Source organism: Zingiber officinale, chromosome 10A (genome assembly GCF_018446385.1).
Source record: "Zingiber officinale cultivar Zhangliang chromosome 10A, Zo_v1.1, whole genome shotgun sequence".
In the NCBI taxonomy this organism is placed as follows: Eukaryota; Viridiplantae; Streptophyta; class Magnoliopsida; order Zingiberales; family Zingiberaceae; genus Zingiber; species Zingiber officinale.
In genome coordinates, this window is record NC_056004.1 from 65,706,866 (window position 1) to 65,724,215 (window position 17,350).

Here is a 17,350-nt window from a genome sequence, read left to right on the forward strand (position 1 = left end):
ATAAAGGCGATTACTGGGTATGTAATGAATTATGCATAGGGATGTGAGTGATGTAGATGGGATCTATCCCTCCTATATGACGGAAGTGACATCGATATTCTTGATAGAGTGAGACCACGAAGTGCATGGCCATGCCTAAATGAGTCAATATAGGATATTGAGCTCATTTGATTTAGTGAGTCTACTTGGAGTTCAAGATTTAGATTGATTAGAGGATGACACGGTCTATGCCTCATATTGATCAATATAGATCTCTAGGATAGAAGGACACTTGTCATATATTGTGAGGAATCACAATTAGTAGTCACAAGGTGATGTTGGATATCAACATTCTTGTAACATTGGGTAGTAATGATTTGTTGCTAGATACCGCTCATTACTTACGCTCCTAAATGAGTTTAGGGGCATTGCCAACATTACAAGAACCTATAGGGTCACACACTAAGGACAATTAGATGGAGATTAGGTTCATATGATGAATCAAGAGGATTAAATTCATTTGATGAATCAAATTGGATTAAGAGTAATCCTAATTGGGCTAACTTGAGTTGGACTCAAGTTGATTCATGTGTTTAATGAGTCTAATTTAGATTATGACTCATTGAATCAATTTAATTAAATGAATTAGATTCATTATATTAAATTGGCTTGAATTAAATGGTTGGATTAGATCAACCATGAGAGAGATTAAGTCAAGTTTGACTTGACTTGAGAGGAAGATGAAGAGTCAAGTTTGACTTGACTTCATGCCACCTCATTGGTGAGTTGGCATTAAGTGGCCAATGATGAGGTGCCACATCATCATGTTTAGCACATGTGTGTGCCACCTCATGGAGGTTACAAATCTCTTAATGGCCACACTTAATGCAAAATTGGGGGTTACACTTGGGAAAGTGGTCGGCCACCTTTTGTTGTGGATGTGAATTCATTTTCTCATTCATGTGCATTCACTTCATCTCCTTCCTCTAGCCATTTTTTTGCTCTCCCTCTCCTTTCCTTGGCCGAATCCTATAAGGTGCTAGCACACCTTGTTTTGGTCATCTCCACCTAGTGTGTTCGTGTGGATACATATAGAGAAGTATCTATCTTTGATACTTTCGAGATCCGACGAATCTTGGACGAGCGGGATATGAAAAGGGCACGCATCGAAGGTATAGATCTCTTCCATGTAGATCTAGGAGTAGATCTAAGTTTTAGTAAATTTATACTCGTATTTAAATTTTTGAAATCTATCCTTTGCACAAGATCCAGTGGCATGGGTGATTCGGGATTTCCGTGACGCGAAAATGCGGTTTTCGCGGCCCGAAAACCCAACAGTGGTATCAGAGCCACGTGCGAAGCGAGTACGAGTTTAGATTCGTATTTTTATGAAAAATATAGATCTATAAACTTTCTGTAAATTCATGTTTTTATAGTTTTAATGGGTAATTTTCTCGTAGAAGCGAAGCACAAGTGTTTCGGCACTTGTAGGCTTCAGCTACCGGGAAGATTTTTCCAAAACGGCTTGGTTTCGCCCCAAATCTTTTTGGGACAGCGGGCTAAGGCACTGTTAGATCGCAAAGGAACCCTCGCGATGGTTAGATCGCGGGTAGGGGCGCTGCCCCTGGCCCCGCAAGGGGATTCGTTCCGCGATTGCGCCCGAAAATCGCTAAACGGAACCACCGGGAAAATTGTACCCGTAAAAATTGTAAAATTATAAAAAAAATTACAGAAAATTATAGAAATATATAATTTTGAATTATATATTAATTTTTTAATAGTTATGGCCTAAACGACCCAAATTGGATTTGGAAATGTGTTGTAATGCATAATACGGCCTGCGTGCCGTTTTGTGATGTGCGTGTTGTATTTATTTTTATTTTATTTTATTTTCACGACCTGTGCATCGTGCCTTTCTCTTATATTCTGGTTATAAATTAGATTTAGACTTGAATGTAACTTGAGTTTCAAAATTGTAATGTAATTTTGAAGCAGTGGAAGGTCCACACGAGACGGAGTTACGAGGAGGGCGCGAGTAACACAAGGTGGTCAAAGGAAGAAACTTGAGAAGCTGTTGACCTTAGGTTGACCATCCAATCTTCTCATTGGCTTGAGAAGATCGTAGTAGGGCCATGACACAATCATAAAATAATTTAATTAATTGCTTATATGTATGTGATGCATGTTTAATTAAGTAGTTAATTAATGCCTAGCGATTAAATTAGATCTAAATCGTGCACATGATGCACCCCACGATTAGATTAGATCTAAATCAAGTATTTGATACGCATCATCATTTAGATTAGATCTAAATCGTGTCAACTCGTAATGCCTACCATGCTGTGATACCTACCACTACCTCGATCGCATGTTGTTGTTGAATCTGCCAAAGCAGAGCAACACATACTATCTTGGTAGGGTACGGAGGGACAATTTTGGTCCCGCCTATCAACGCATGGGTGAGTACAACTCAATTAGATTGAGTAACTAGTTAACTCAATTAGATCGAGTTTAACTATATGCATTATCCAATGGTTGGTAGATAGGTCAAAATCACGTTTATATTAACTCTTGGGCGTATTAGTCAAAGCTAACTCGAGTTTTAATATAAATGCATATTTTGATTCTATAAACAAGAGTTGCATAGAGAGGTAATTGGTAATCGTTACCTACCGATCATACTAAGTCTTGGGCGTATTAGCCAAAGCTAACTCAAGGGTTAGTATGATGTGGATCTTGTCTCACATGAATTATAGAATTCAGTGGGAGCATCATTTAGTTAAAGACCTAATTAAATGATTAAGAATATGATATTTATTTATGCTTTTATTTCTGTTGTAGATTACCATGACGTCGAATACAAACACCTTCTCCCTGCGATCTGTCCTCGAGAAGGACAAGCTCAACGGAGCAAACTTCCTAGACTGGTACAGGAACCTGAGAATAGTTCTCACCCAAGAACGTAAACTGTACGTTCTGGAGCAGCCCATTCCGGAGGCTCCTCCTGCCACTGCCCCGCGAGCTGACCGAGATGCTTTCAAGAAGCATCAAGATGACGCATTAGATGTGTCTTGTCTAATACTCGCGACCATGAACTCTGAGCTTCAGAAGCAACACGAGTTAATGGGCGCTTACGATATGATTGAACATCTTCATCAACCGTATCAAGGTCAAGCGAGACATGAGAGATTTGAGATCTCAACTCTCAAGGGCACCGTTTCAGTGCAAGATGTCAGATGGGGCTCCTGTAGGCCCATATGTACTCAAAATGATTGGGTACATAGAGAACCTACAAAGGTTGGGGTTCCCACTTGGCCAAGAGCTGGCCATTGACCTGATCTTGCAATCCTTGCCGGATAGCTACAGTCAACTCATTCTAAACTAAAATATGAATGAGATTGACAAGCCACTGCCCGAGCTGCTTAACATGTTAAGAACTGCTGAGCTGAACCTTAAGAAGGCTAAGCCCAACACTGTTCTGATGGTCCAGAAACATAAGGGCAAGGGCAAGCCCAAAGGCAAGGGAAAGTCCCAAGCCAAGGGCAAAGGCAAGGCACCACTACAACAAAAAGGTTCATAGACACCGGCTTCCACCGGTGGACACTGGAAGAGGAACTGCAAGGTATACTTGGAGGATCTTAAGAAGAAGCGAAGTGAGACTTCCACTTCAGGTATATATGTTATAGAAGTCAATCTATCTATTTCTACATCATGGGTATTAGATACTGGATGTGCTTCTCACATTTGTACTGATGTGCAGGCGCTGAGAAATAGCAGAGCATTGACAAAGGGCGAGGTGGACCTACGAGTAGGCAATGGAGCACGGGTTGCTTCTGTTGCTGTAGGGACTTACTTTTTATCTCTGCCCTCTGGGCTTGTACTAGAGTTAGTCGATTGTTTTTATGTGCCTGCATTAACTAAGAACATTATATCAGTTTCTTGTTTGGATAAGAAAAGTTTCTCGTTTACAATAAAGAACAAATGTTGTTCCGTCTTTTTAAACGATATGTTCTATTGTAGTGCACCTCTGATAAACGGACTCTATATTCTAGACCTTGAGAGCCCTATCTATAACATAAATACCAAGAGGTTCAAGTCAAACGACATGAACCAAACCTACCTCTGGCATTGTCGCTTAGGTCATATAAATGACAAGCGCTTATCCCAGCTCCATAAGGATGGTATGCTGGACTCATTTGATTTTGAATCATATGAGGTATGCGAGTCATGCCTACGAGGCAAGATGACCAAGACTCCATTTAGTGGGCAGAGCAAGAGAACGACTGATTTGTTAGGACTCATACATAGTGATATATGTGGCCCTTTCAATGTCGCTGCTAAAGGCGGTTATAGGTACTTCATCACATTTACTGATGACTTCAGTAGATATGGTTATGTGTACTTGATGACACATAAGTCTGAATCCTTTGAAAAGTTCAAAGAATTCAAGAATGAAGTACAGAACCAGCTTGGCAAGAGTATTAAGATACTTCGATCCGATCGAGGTGGAGAATACCTTAGCCATGAGTTTCGTGACTACCTAGCTGAGTGTGGGATTCTATCCCAACTCACTCCTCCTGGAACACCACAGTGGAATGGTGTATCCGAAAGGAGGAATCGTACCCTATTAGATATGGTGCGATCTATGATGAGTCACACAAATCTTCCGACATACCTTTGGGGTTATGCTCTAGATACGGCAGATTTTATACTCAACCGAGTTCCATCCAAGGCCATGATAAAGACACCATATAGGATATGGGCTGGGAGAGATGCCCAAGTGTCTTTCATGAGGATTTGGGGTTGTGAGGCTTACGTTCGACGTCAAGTCTCAGACAAGTTAGGACCCAAATCCGACAAGTGCTACTTTATTGGATATCCCAAGGAAACTAAGGGATATTACTTCTACATTCCCAGTCAGCACAAGGTAGTTGTGGCAAAGACTGGAGTCTTTCTAGAAAGGGACTTTGTTTCTAGAAAGACTAGTGGGAGCGCGTTCGATCTTGAAGAAGTTCAAGATGCGAACAATAGCACTGAAGCCTCGATGGAAGTTGAACTGGAACCACAAAGTGTTGTGGATGATGTTGTTCCACAAGGAGTTAAGGAACAATAACCAGTTCAAGTAGACATACCTCTTCGCAGGTCTGATAGGGTACGTCGTCAGCCTGAGAGATACTCATTTCTCTTGTCTGACCATGATGACGTTATGCTCATAGAGGATGAGCCTACCACCTATCAGGAAGCTGTGATGAGACCAAATTCCGAGAAATGGCTAGAGGCCATGAGATCCGAAATGGAATCCATGTACACCAACCAAGTATGGACTTTGGTTGATCCACCTGAAAGGGTAAAACCCATTGGGTGTAAGTGAGTCTTTAAGAGAAAGACTGACATGGATGGACTTATCTATAAGGGTCGCTTGGTAGCTAAAGGTTTCAAGCAGATCCATGGTATTGACTATGATGAAACCTTTTCTCCAGTAGCGATGTTTAAGTCCATTCGGATCATGCTTGCTATTGCAGCCTACCATGACTATGAGATATGGCAGATGGATGTCAAAACCGCATTTCTGAATGGAAACCTACTCGAGGATGTGTACATGACACAACCTGAGGGTTTTGTAGATCCACAGCATACTAGCAGAGTATGCAAGCTGCATAGGTCCATTTATAGCAAGCTTCTCGGAGCTGGAATCTTCGATTTGATGATGCAATCAAATAGTTTAGTTTCATCAAGAATGAAGATGAGCCTTGTGTCTACAAGAAGGTTGTAGGGGGCATAGTTGTCTTCCTCATATTGTATGTGGATGACATACTACTCATTGGGAAGGACATCCCTTTGCTTCAGTCTGTCAAGACCTGGATAGGGAGTTGCTTCTCGATGAAGGACTTAGGTGAGGCATCCCGTATTCTAGGGATACAGATCTATAGAGATAGATCTAAGAGATTGCTTGGTCTAAGTCAGAGTACATATATTGACAAGGTACTCCTTCGGTTTGCCATGCAGAACTCCAAGAAGGGATTTCTGCCGATGTCACATGGCATGAGTCTTTCAAAGACTCAAGGTCCCTCTTCTAGAGAGGAGAGAGACCGCATGGATCAGATCCCTTATGCTTCAGCCATAGGATCTATCATGCACGCCATGCTATGTACTCGACCTAATGTCTCGTATGCTTTGAGCATGACGAGCAGATACCAGTCAGATCCAGGTGAAAGTCACTGGATAGCGGTCAAGAATATTCTTAAGTACTTGAGAAGGACTAAAGAATATTTCTTGATATATGGAGGCAATGATGAGCTAGCTGTAAAGGGTTACAGTGATGCTAGCTTCCAGACCGACCAGGATGACTATAAATCACAGTCGGGGTTCGTATTTGTCATTAATGGTGGTGCTGTGAGCTGGAAGAGTTCAAAGTAGGACACAGTAGCTGATTCTACGACAGAGGCCGAGTATATTGCTGCATCAGAGGCAGCAAAGGAGGCAATTTAGATTCGCAAGTTCATCACTGAACTTGGGGTGGTTCCTAGCATTGCTGACCCTATTGAGCTCTATTGTGACAACAATGGAGCTATAGCACAGGCGAAGGAACCTCGCTCACACCAACGGACCAAACACATACTACGGCGCTTCCATCTCATTCGAGAGATCATCGAGAGAGGAGATGTGAAGATTTGCAGAGTACCTGCAGAGGCTAACATCGCAGATCCCTTGACCAAGGCTTTGGCACATAGTAAGCATGATGGTCACACTAGGTCATTGGGGCTTAGAGCCTACACTGATTCGCACTAGTGCCAGTGGGAGATTGTTAGCTAGAGCCCTAGAGACAATTATTTGATGATTGTATTTTGGACTTGTTTTATCATATTCTATATATAAATAAAGGCATTTGGTTTTTGGTTATTATACTTACTTGTATTGGTGCCAAATAAACTAAGTATAATAACGTCCTTGAGTAGAAGGTTCTTACCTATATCAATCGGTTAGCTGACCCGATAGTGAGATGATATAGGGAACACTACTCTTAATCATTCCTAGTCGAGTATTAACATTCAGGGACAATGTTAATGCAATAAGACTAGCATGTAGGTCAACTCGATGACTTGATCTCACAAGTCATGGATATAGAGATATCAAGTTGACACATGGGTATACATTAGAGAATGTATACTGAATGACCCGCCATGAAAAAGTATCATGGATCGTTATATGAGTGTCATATACTTTTTCATGTGGCTATTAGTATGACTACTAGTCCTTAGACCTGAAGTCACCATGGATCCCTACATAAGAAGTTATGTACTTTGGTTTCGTCAAACGTCACCCATAACTGGGTGGACTATAAAGGCGATTACTGGGTATGTAATGAATTATGCAGAGGGATGTAAGTGATGTAGATGGGATCTATCCCTCCTATATGACGGAGTGACATCTATATTCTTGATAGAGTGAGACCACAAAGTGCATGGTCATGTCCAAATGAGTTAATATAGGATATTGAGCTCATTTGATTTAGTGAGTCTACTTGGAGTTCAAGATTTAGATTGATTAGAGGATGACACGGTCTATGCCTCATATTGATCAATCTAGATGTCTAGGATAGAAGGACACTTGTCATATATTGTGAGGAGTCACAATTAGTAGTCACAAGGTGATGTTGGATATCAACATTCTTGTAACATTGGGTAGTAATGATGTGTTGCTAGATACCGCTCATTACTTATGCTCCTAAATGAGTTTAGGGGCATTGCCAACGTTACAAGAACCTATAGGGTCACACACTAAGGACAATTAGATGGAGATTAAGTTCATATGATGAACCAAGAGGATTAGATTCATTTGATGAATCAAATTGGATTAAGAGTAATCCTAATTGGGCTAACTTGAGTTGGACTCAAGTTGATTCATGTGTTTAATGAGTCTAATTTAGATTATGACTCATTGAATCAATTTAATTAAATGAATTAGATTCATTATATTAAATTGGCTTGAATTAAATAGTTGGATTAGATCAACCATGAGAGAGATTAAGTCAAGTTTGACTTGACTTGAGAGGAAGATGAAGAGTCAAGTTTGACTTGACTTCATGCCACCTCATTGGTGAGTTGGCATTAAGTGGCCAATGATGAGGTGCCACATCATCATGTTTAGCACATGTGTGTGCCACCTCATGGAGGTTACAAATCTCTTAATGGCCACACTTAATGCGAAAATGGGGGTTACACTTGGGAAAGTGGCCGGCCACCTTTTGTTGTGGATGTGAATTCATTTTCTCATTCATGTGCATTCACTTCATCTCCTTCCTCTAGCCATTTTTTTGCTCTCCCTCTCCTTCCTTGGCCGAATCCCATAAGGTGCTAGCACACCTTGTTTTGGTCATCTCCACCTAGTGTGTTCGTGTGGATACGTATAGAGAAGTATCTATCTGTGATACTTTTGAGATCCGACGAATCTTGGACGAGCGGGATACGAAAAGGGCACGCAACGAAGGTATAGATCTCTTCCATGTAGATCTAGGAGTAGATCTAAGTTTTAGTAAACTCATACTCGTATTTAAATTTTTTAAATCTATCATTCGCACGAGATCCAGTGGCATGGGTGATTCGGGGTTTCCGTGACGCGAAAATGCGGTTTTTGCGGCCCGAAAACCCAACAATATTCGGATATGGGGTAGTCCAACACATGTGTTGAAGGAGATACTGACAAGTTGGAATCACTTACAGAAGTTTATCTGTTTGTAAGATATCCTAAGGGAACGAAAGGTGGTTTGTTTTATAATCCTAAAAATCAGAAGATCATTGTTAGCACCAATGCTCGATTTTTAGAGAAAGATTATGTAATGAACCATAAGTCCATGAGTGAAATTGTTCTAGAAGAAATACGAGAGGACATGTCTACTTTAGTACCAACAGTGCAAGATGAAATATCACAAGAAACTACAACACATATGACAAATGATACACAACAACAGACTGTGGCTCGTCGTAGTGGGAGGGTTGTTAGGCAACCTAAGATATTCATGTTTTTGGGAGAGTCTTCGGACTTGGTCCTTGGTAAACATGAACTTGATCCCCGGACATATGACGAAGCACTCCAAGATAAAGATGCAGTATCTTGGCAAAGAGCGATGAACTTTGAAATAGAATCTATGTATTCTAACAAGGTCTAGGAGCTTGTAGAACCACCAAATGGTGTAAAAGCCGTTGGATGTAAGTGGATCTACAAAAGGAAAAGAGGGATAGATGGGAAGGTGTAAACCTTCAAAGCAAGTCATGTTGCGAAGGGGTATACTCAGAAAGAGGGAATCGATTATGAGGAAACCTTTTTACCAGTAGTTATGCTTAAGTCTATCCGGATACTCTTATCTATTGTTGCTCATATGGATTATGAGGTTTGGCAAATGGATGTCAAGACAACTTTCCTTAACGGAAGTCTTGAAGATAATATTCATATGAAGCAACCAGAAGGTTTTATTACAAAGGACAAAGAGCATCTAGTATGTAAGCTCAATCAGTCTATTTATGGACTGAAGCAAGCTTCAAGGTCTTGGAACATCCAGTTTAATGAGGTAATCCAGTCATATGGATTTATTCAGTGTCTGGATGAGTCTTGTGTATACAAGAAGTGTGATGGAAACGTGGTGGTATTTCTTGTACTATACGTAGATGACATTTTGTTAGTTGGAAACAATATCAAAGTGTTGTCGAAAGTAAGGGTATGGTTGTCCAAGCAATTCAATATGAAGGACTTAGGAGAATGCGCACATATTCTTGGGATCAAAGTAAGGGATCGTAAGAAAAAGATATTGTGCTTGTCCCAAGCTTCATATATCGATACAATCTTTGCTCGTTTTAGCATGCAAGACTCCAAGAAAGTTTTTCTACCTTTTAGGCATGGAGTAGCTTTATCTAAAGAGATGTCTCCGAAGACATCAAAGGAGATAGAGGATATGAAGGCAGTTCCTTATGCTTCGGCTGTCGGAAGCTTAATGTATGCTATGTTGTGCACGAGAACAGATATCTGTTTTGCCATGGGCATGGTTAGCAGATATCAAAGTAACCCTGGACAAGGACATTAGACTGCTGTAAAGCATATATTGATGTACCTGAGAAGGACTAGAGAATATATGCTAATTTACCAAGCAGATGATTTGCTCCCTGTGGGATACACAGATTCTGACTTCCAATCAGATCGGGACAATAGTAAGTCTACATCAGGCTATATGTTTACTTTAGGAGGTGGAGCCATTGCATGAAGGAGTGTTAAGCAGAAATGTGTTTCAGACTCAACCATGGAAGCTGAGAGTATGTGACAGCCTTTGAGGCAGCCAAAGAAGATGTATGGCTTAGGAACTTCCTAATGGACTTAGATGTGATTCCTGGTTTGCCCAAAATCATCATAATTTATTGTGATAATAGTGGTGCAGTAGCAAATTTGAAGGAACCACGAGCCCATAAGGTGAGTAAAGACATAGAGCGCAAGTACCACCTGATACGAGACATCGTAAAGCGAGGATAAGTTGTTGTCGCCAAGATTACATCAGCAAATAACCTAGCAGATCCTTTCACTAAGGCCCTTCCGGTGAAAGCTTTCGATCGGCATGTTGAAGGAATGGGAATCAGATGTATGACACGTTTATGACAGCATAGTCTTTTAGTATAAGTGGGAGATTGTTAGAGTGTATACTAAAAGCCTAACTTTTTGTAAACATTTATTTTGAAATAAAGAATCACATTGGTCAAATGTCTAAATATATATGCTAAGTGTAGTTATTCAATTAATGTATATTGTAGATAACATGGTGTGTGGTGTCACACACAGAAGATCATGTTATCAATTCCTTATAAATTATAAATAGTAGCTCACGACTAAGATGGATAGAAACAAACCATTGGAATAGTCATAGTGTAATTTGGTATTAGTTTATCTTGACAATAAAATTACACTAGTACACTCTGAGTGTATTGAGCAGGACCATTTAAGGTAAGTTCTTTTTATACTGACTGCATAAAAGAACAAGACCTTTGTTATTATAGAAGTGTGTGCTCTTAATCATGATATAATAACAAGCACATATACTCAATATTCATTTCTTTAATTTATCAAAGGGTGTGATTTAGTTCAATAAATCAATAGGTCAGATAAGTTGGGAAATAGTATTATTTATATAGTGTGTTGTTGATTATGGAATGAAACTGTGCCCTAGTAATCTAGGTTGATGATGCCCCCTTGAGGAGCTCATAAGGATTGTCATGTAAACCCTGCAGGTGGACTTAGTCTGACATGACAGTGAAGATGAGTGGTACTACTCTTGGAGCTAGATATTAATTAAGTGAGTTGTCAGTAACTCATTTAATTAGTGAACATTCTATATCTTAAACACAGGGAGACTAACACACTCATGATTAGAAGGAGCTCATATAGTAATATTGGATTGGTGCGGTAGTTCAATAATAACTCTTTAATAGAATGAGATATTATTGATGAACTCGAGTTGGGTGTTCGGGGCGAACACGGGAAGCTCAAGTTCATCGGGAGACCAAAACCAATTCCTCCTCTCGGTCCCTGTCGTAATCTCTTCTTTATAAAGTCTTATACCCACCTATACCCACCTTCCTATTCATCCTTAGGTGGCCGCCCAAGTCAAGCTTGGAGCCCAAGCAAGGGTCAACCAAGACATGGCTTGGATGGGTTGAAGTGTGGTCGGCCTAGCTTGAACCCAAGCTTAGGTGGCCAACCACATAAAAGATAAAAGGAGTTTATTTTAAAATCTTTCCTTATGTGGAAGCCATGGCTTTAAAAGAGAGTTTAAAATTTAAATCTTTCCTTTTATAGTTTTCTACAAAAGAGTAAGAGAAATGTTTGATATCTTTCCTTATTTGTAGTTAAAAGAAAGATTTTAATTTTTGAAAAAACTTTCCTTTTTTGTAACCATCCTCATGATTTTAAAAGAGAGTTTTAAAATTAAATCTTTCCTTTTATAGCTTTCTACAAAAGATTAAGAGAAAGATTTGATATTTTTCCTTGTTTGTAGTTAAAAGGAAGATTTTAATTTTAGAGAAAACTTTCCCTTTTGTAAATCATCTACTTGTTTTAATAGAGAGATTTTAATTTATAAAAGTTTCCTTTTATAACCAACTATGAAGGGAATTTTTTTAAAGGAGAAATTTTTATTTTAAAAAATTTTGGAAACAAATTAGAATGTTTTGATTTTGTTTAAAACTTTCCTTGTTTGGAGGACAATGAGGTGGTCGGCCATTAAGGGTTGAAAAGGAAATTTTTAATTAAATTTTCCTTCTTTAACATTAGCAAGGAATATAAGGAAATTTTATTTATTAAACTTTCTTTATTTGCCAAGACCAAGGAATATAAAAGAGAGGATAAAGGTGTCTCACCATATAACAATACATCTATTATTTCCTCTCCTCTCTTCCTTGGTGGTGGTCGGCCCTCATCCTCTCCTCCTTTCTTCTTTGGCCGACGGCATCAACTCTCTAGGAGACTCTTGGTGGCTGGATTTTACTTGGAGAAGAAGTAGAGAAAGGAGGATTTGTTTCTTTGCATCCCTTGGAGCTTGGTTGGGGGTCGAAGTTCTTCATCTCAAGGAGTTTGTTGATTGGCCGAAACTTGCTTGAAGAAGAAGGAAGCTTGAGTGGATTCTCATCTCAGTAGATCATCGCCCACACGACGTCCGAGATAAGAAGAGGAATATGGCAGAAGATCGTGAGGTCTATAAGCTATAAAAGGTATAACTAGTTATTAGTTTCTGCATCATAACTAGTTCATCCTTTTATTTAGATCTTGAAATACCAAACACAAGAGTCTAACGTTTCTAGGTTTCGAATTTATGATTCAAGTTTGTGTTTCTTTTGTTTTTTCGATCTTGTGATTCGATTGTTCTTAATGGTTTAAACCTAGGGTTACTATAAGGAGATTAAATATTGAATTTCGTTGAAAGGCTTTATCTAGGAAGTGGTGGATGCTCCCATAACTAAGAAGGCCTAGTGCCTCGCCATGTTTAACCTGGAAGCCGATCTTTGAAATAAATATTTAATTAAATTTGTAACATAGGTGGATTTGGATTAATAATGTTAAGCATCGTTTGCGATCCAAGTCTAAACCTCTAAGAACAGATAAATTGAATTTGGAATCAATAATCTTAAGTTCTATTTACGATTCCAAATTTAATTTCTAAAGAACACAATAGGTTATTAGGAATGGTTCAGGACTTGTACAAAATTTTTATATAGGGGAACCAGTACGATATTTCGAGTAGCAACCAACACATACATCAATACTATCCTAGCTCGTTTTAGCTTGCGAAACTCCAAGAAAGGTTTTCTACCTGGAGTGCCCTTATCTAAAGTAATGTCTCCTCATACATCAAAGGAGATAGAGGAGATGAAGGCGGTTTCTTATGCTTCGGCTGTAGGAAGCCTAATGTATACAATGCTATGTACGAGACTGGATATCTGTGTTGTCGTAGGCACGGTTAGCAGATATCAAAGTCACCTAGGACTGGGACACTGGACTGCCGTAAAGCATATATTAAAGTACCTGAGAAGGACTAGAGATTATATGCTAGTTTATAAGGCAGATGATTTGCTCCCTGTGGGTTACACGGATTCGGATTGATAAGGACAATAGTAAGTCGAGCTCGGGGTTTTGTGTTTACTCTAGGAGGTGGAGCCATAACAATGGAGGATTGTTAAGCGGAAATGTGTTTCCGACTCCACCATGGAAACTGAGTATGTGGCAGCCTCTGAGGCAGCCATAGGAGCTGTATGGCTCAGAAACTTCATGATGGACTTAGATATGATTCCTGGTTTGCCCAAAATTGTTACAGTTTATTGTGATAATAGTGGTGCAGTAGCAAACTCGAAGGAACCACGAGCCCATAAGGCAAGTAAATATATAAAGCGCAAGTACCACCTAATACGAGGAGAGGTTGTTGTCGCCAAGATTACATCAGTAGATAACCTAGCAGATCCTTTCTCTAAGGCCTTTCCAGTGAGAGCTTTTGATGGGCATGTTGAGAGGATATATGACAACATAGTCTTTTAGTATAAGTGGAAGATTGTTAGGATGTATACTAAAAGCCTAGCTTTTTGTAAACATTTATTTTGAAATAAGAATCGCATTGGTCAAATGTCTACATTTATGTTAAATGTAGTTATCCATTTAATTTATATTGTAGATAACATGGTGTGTGGTGCCACACAGAAGATCATGTTATCAGTTCTTTATAAATTATAAATAGTAGCTCACAACTAAGATGGAATGGGACAAACCATTGGAATGGTTGTAGTGTAATTTGGTATTAGTTTATCTTAACTATAAAATTACACTAGTACACTATGTGTATATTGAGTAGGACCATTTGAGGAAGTTTCTTTTTATACTGACTACATAAAAGTACAAAACCTCTGTTATTATGGATGTGCATACTATTAATCCTTATATAATAACATGCACATATACATAGTATGTATTTCTTTAATTTATCAATGGATGAGATTTAGTTCGTTAAATAAATAAGAACGATAAGTTGGGAAATAATATTATTTATATGGTGTGTTGTTGATTATAGAAGGAAACTGTGTCCTAGTAATCTAGGTTGATGATGTCCCCTTGAGGAGCTCATAAGGATTGTCATGTAAACCCTGCAGGTGGACCTAATCCGGCATGACAATGAAGTTGAGTGGTACTACTCTTGGAGCTAGATATTAATTAAGTGAGTTGTCAGTAACTCATTTAATTAGAGGACATTCGATATCTTAAACACAGGGAGATTAATACACTCATGATAAGAAGGAGCCCATAATATAATATGGGATTAGTGCGGTAGTTCAATAATAACTCTTTAGTGGTATGAGTTATTATTGATGAACTTGAGTTAGGTGTTCGAGGCGAACACGGGAAGCTCAAGCTCATTGGGAGACCAAAACCAATTTCTCCTCTCGGTCCCTGTTGTAGCCTCTATAAAGCCTTGTATCCACCAAGTCCACTTCTTACCCAAGTAATGGGTCGGACACATCCTTGTTTGGAGCAAGGGGGATGACCAAGCATTAGCTTGGAGCCCAAGAGGTGGCCGGCCAAGCCATGCTTGGTGTCCAAGCATGGGGCTGGCCACACCATTAGAACTAAAGGGAGATTTTAATTTTAAAATCTTTCCTTTTGTAGCCATTCATGAAGGGATTTAAAAGAGAAATTTTAATTTTAAAATTTTCTTTTATAGCCATCCTCATGGTTTTAAAAGAGAGTTTTAAAATTTTAAAATCTTTCCTTTTATAGCTATCTGCAAAAGATTAAAGAGAGATTTTAATTTTATTAAAATCCTTCCTTATTTGTAGTTATCTATAATGTTTAAAAGAGAGATTTTAATTTTTGATAAAACTTTCCTTTTTTGTAACCATGATTTAAAAAGAGAAGTTTTAATTAATCATTCCTTTTTGTAGTTGTCTACATGTTTTAAAAGAGAGAGACTAATTTTAAAACTTTCTTTTATTGCCATGTACAATATAAAATTTAGAAAAGAGAGATTTTAATTGTTGTTAAAATTTCCTTTTTTAAGGGGAGGCCACAAATAAGGAAGTTTTTTAATTATGTTTAAAACATTCCTTTTTTGCCATGACCAAGAATTATAAAAGAGAAGGAGAGGGTGCCTCATGAGATACACAACCTAAGTTCCCTCTCTTCCTAATCCCTTGGTGATCGGCCCTTCCCTCATCTCTTTCCTAAAGGACCGGCTACAATACTCATCTTCCTTCTACAACCGACGACACAAAAGGATTCCATCCAAGCTAGGGCCAACGGGTTTGCTTCCATAACCTAGGGCCGGCGGCCTTGCTTGGAGCTCATCTTAGATCCCATTGTGGTCGGAGGTATAGAGGAAAAGGAAGAAGAAGGTGGCCGGTTGCTTGGAGGGGAAGAAGAAGAGAAGGAAATTTCCTATTTTAGCATCCCTTGGTGGCTCGAGAGTCTTGGAAAGAAAGAAGTGGTTCGGGTGGATTTTATCTTGGTAGATCATCACCCACACGACGTCCAAGAAGAGGAGAGGAATACAGCAGAAGATCAAGAGGTCTTTAGCTACAAAGAAAGGTATAACTAATTAATTGTTTCCACTTCAAATTAATTAGTTTGTGTTCTTTGTATGGATCCTCAAATACCAACACAAGAGGCTAGCCATTTCGTGTTTCGTTTTATGTTTCGATTTAGTGTTTTATCTTGTGCTTCTATTGAGATCTTTGTAGTTAAACCTAGGGTTACTATAATAAGTTAAATATCCAATTTCTTTGAAAGGCTTTGTCTAGGAAGTGGTGGATGATCCCATACCCAAGAAGGTCGAGTGCCTCGCCATGTTTAACCTGGAAGTCGATCCTTGAAATAGATATTTAATCAACTTCTGTAACATGGGATGAACTTGGATTAATAATGTTAAGTATCATTTGCAATCCAAGTTTTAACTGCTGAAGAACACATGAGTTGAACTTGAAGTAAAAATGTTAAGTTCCATTTCCAATTCAAGTTTAACTCATGAGGAACACATAGGTTGTTAGGAAAGTTCTGTGCTTGTACAAATTTTTATACAGGGGAAGCAGAATGGTATTCCGAGTAGCGACCAACACGGCACCACCCACATCTTCCCAAGCTAGGGCCAGCGCCCCTCCCCTCATCCTTGAGGGTCGGCGCCCCTCCTTGCTAGATCACTTGGTGGTCGGTGGCTTGGAGAAGAGGAAGAAGTTGAAGAAGAGGAAGACGAGAAGAAAGAAGATTAGAAGGTGCCCCATCCTAAGAGCCTCCTTTTGTAGCCGGCGGTTTGGAAATCGAGAAGAGAAGGAGGGTGATGTTGTCTTGGTAGATCGTCACCCACACGATGTCTAAGAAGAGGAGAGGAATACGGTAGAAGATCAAGAGGTCTTTGGCTACGAAGAAAGGTACAACTAGTTCTTTAATTCTGCTGTGTAACTAGTTTTGTTTTCTTCGTATCAATTTTGAATACCAATACAAGAGGCCAGTGATCTTGTGCTTCGATTAAGGTGGTCTTTGATCATTCAAGAACTTTCTTGATTGATCAAACACATGTTTGATCGAACATGAGGGTTGTAGGAAAAGTTATGTTCTTGTATAATTTTTTGTACAGGGAAACTTAAACAGAACGGAATTCCAGCATCTTCAATATGTTAGTTCCAGATTGGGTAGGTTCATTTACTATGATATTATGATCATGATATTATGTGTTGGATCCAGATTAGGTATATACATTCATTATGTCAATTTATGATCATGTTCTTATTTCCCATATGACACTGTATACTTTGATCTTCATATTTTATTTAGACCATGCACTACCTTATCTATTACCCGCTGAGTG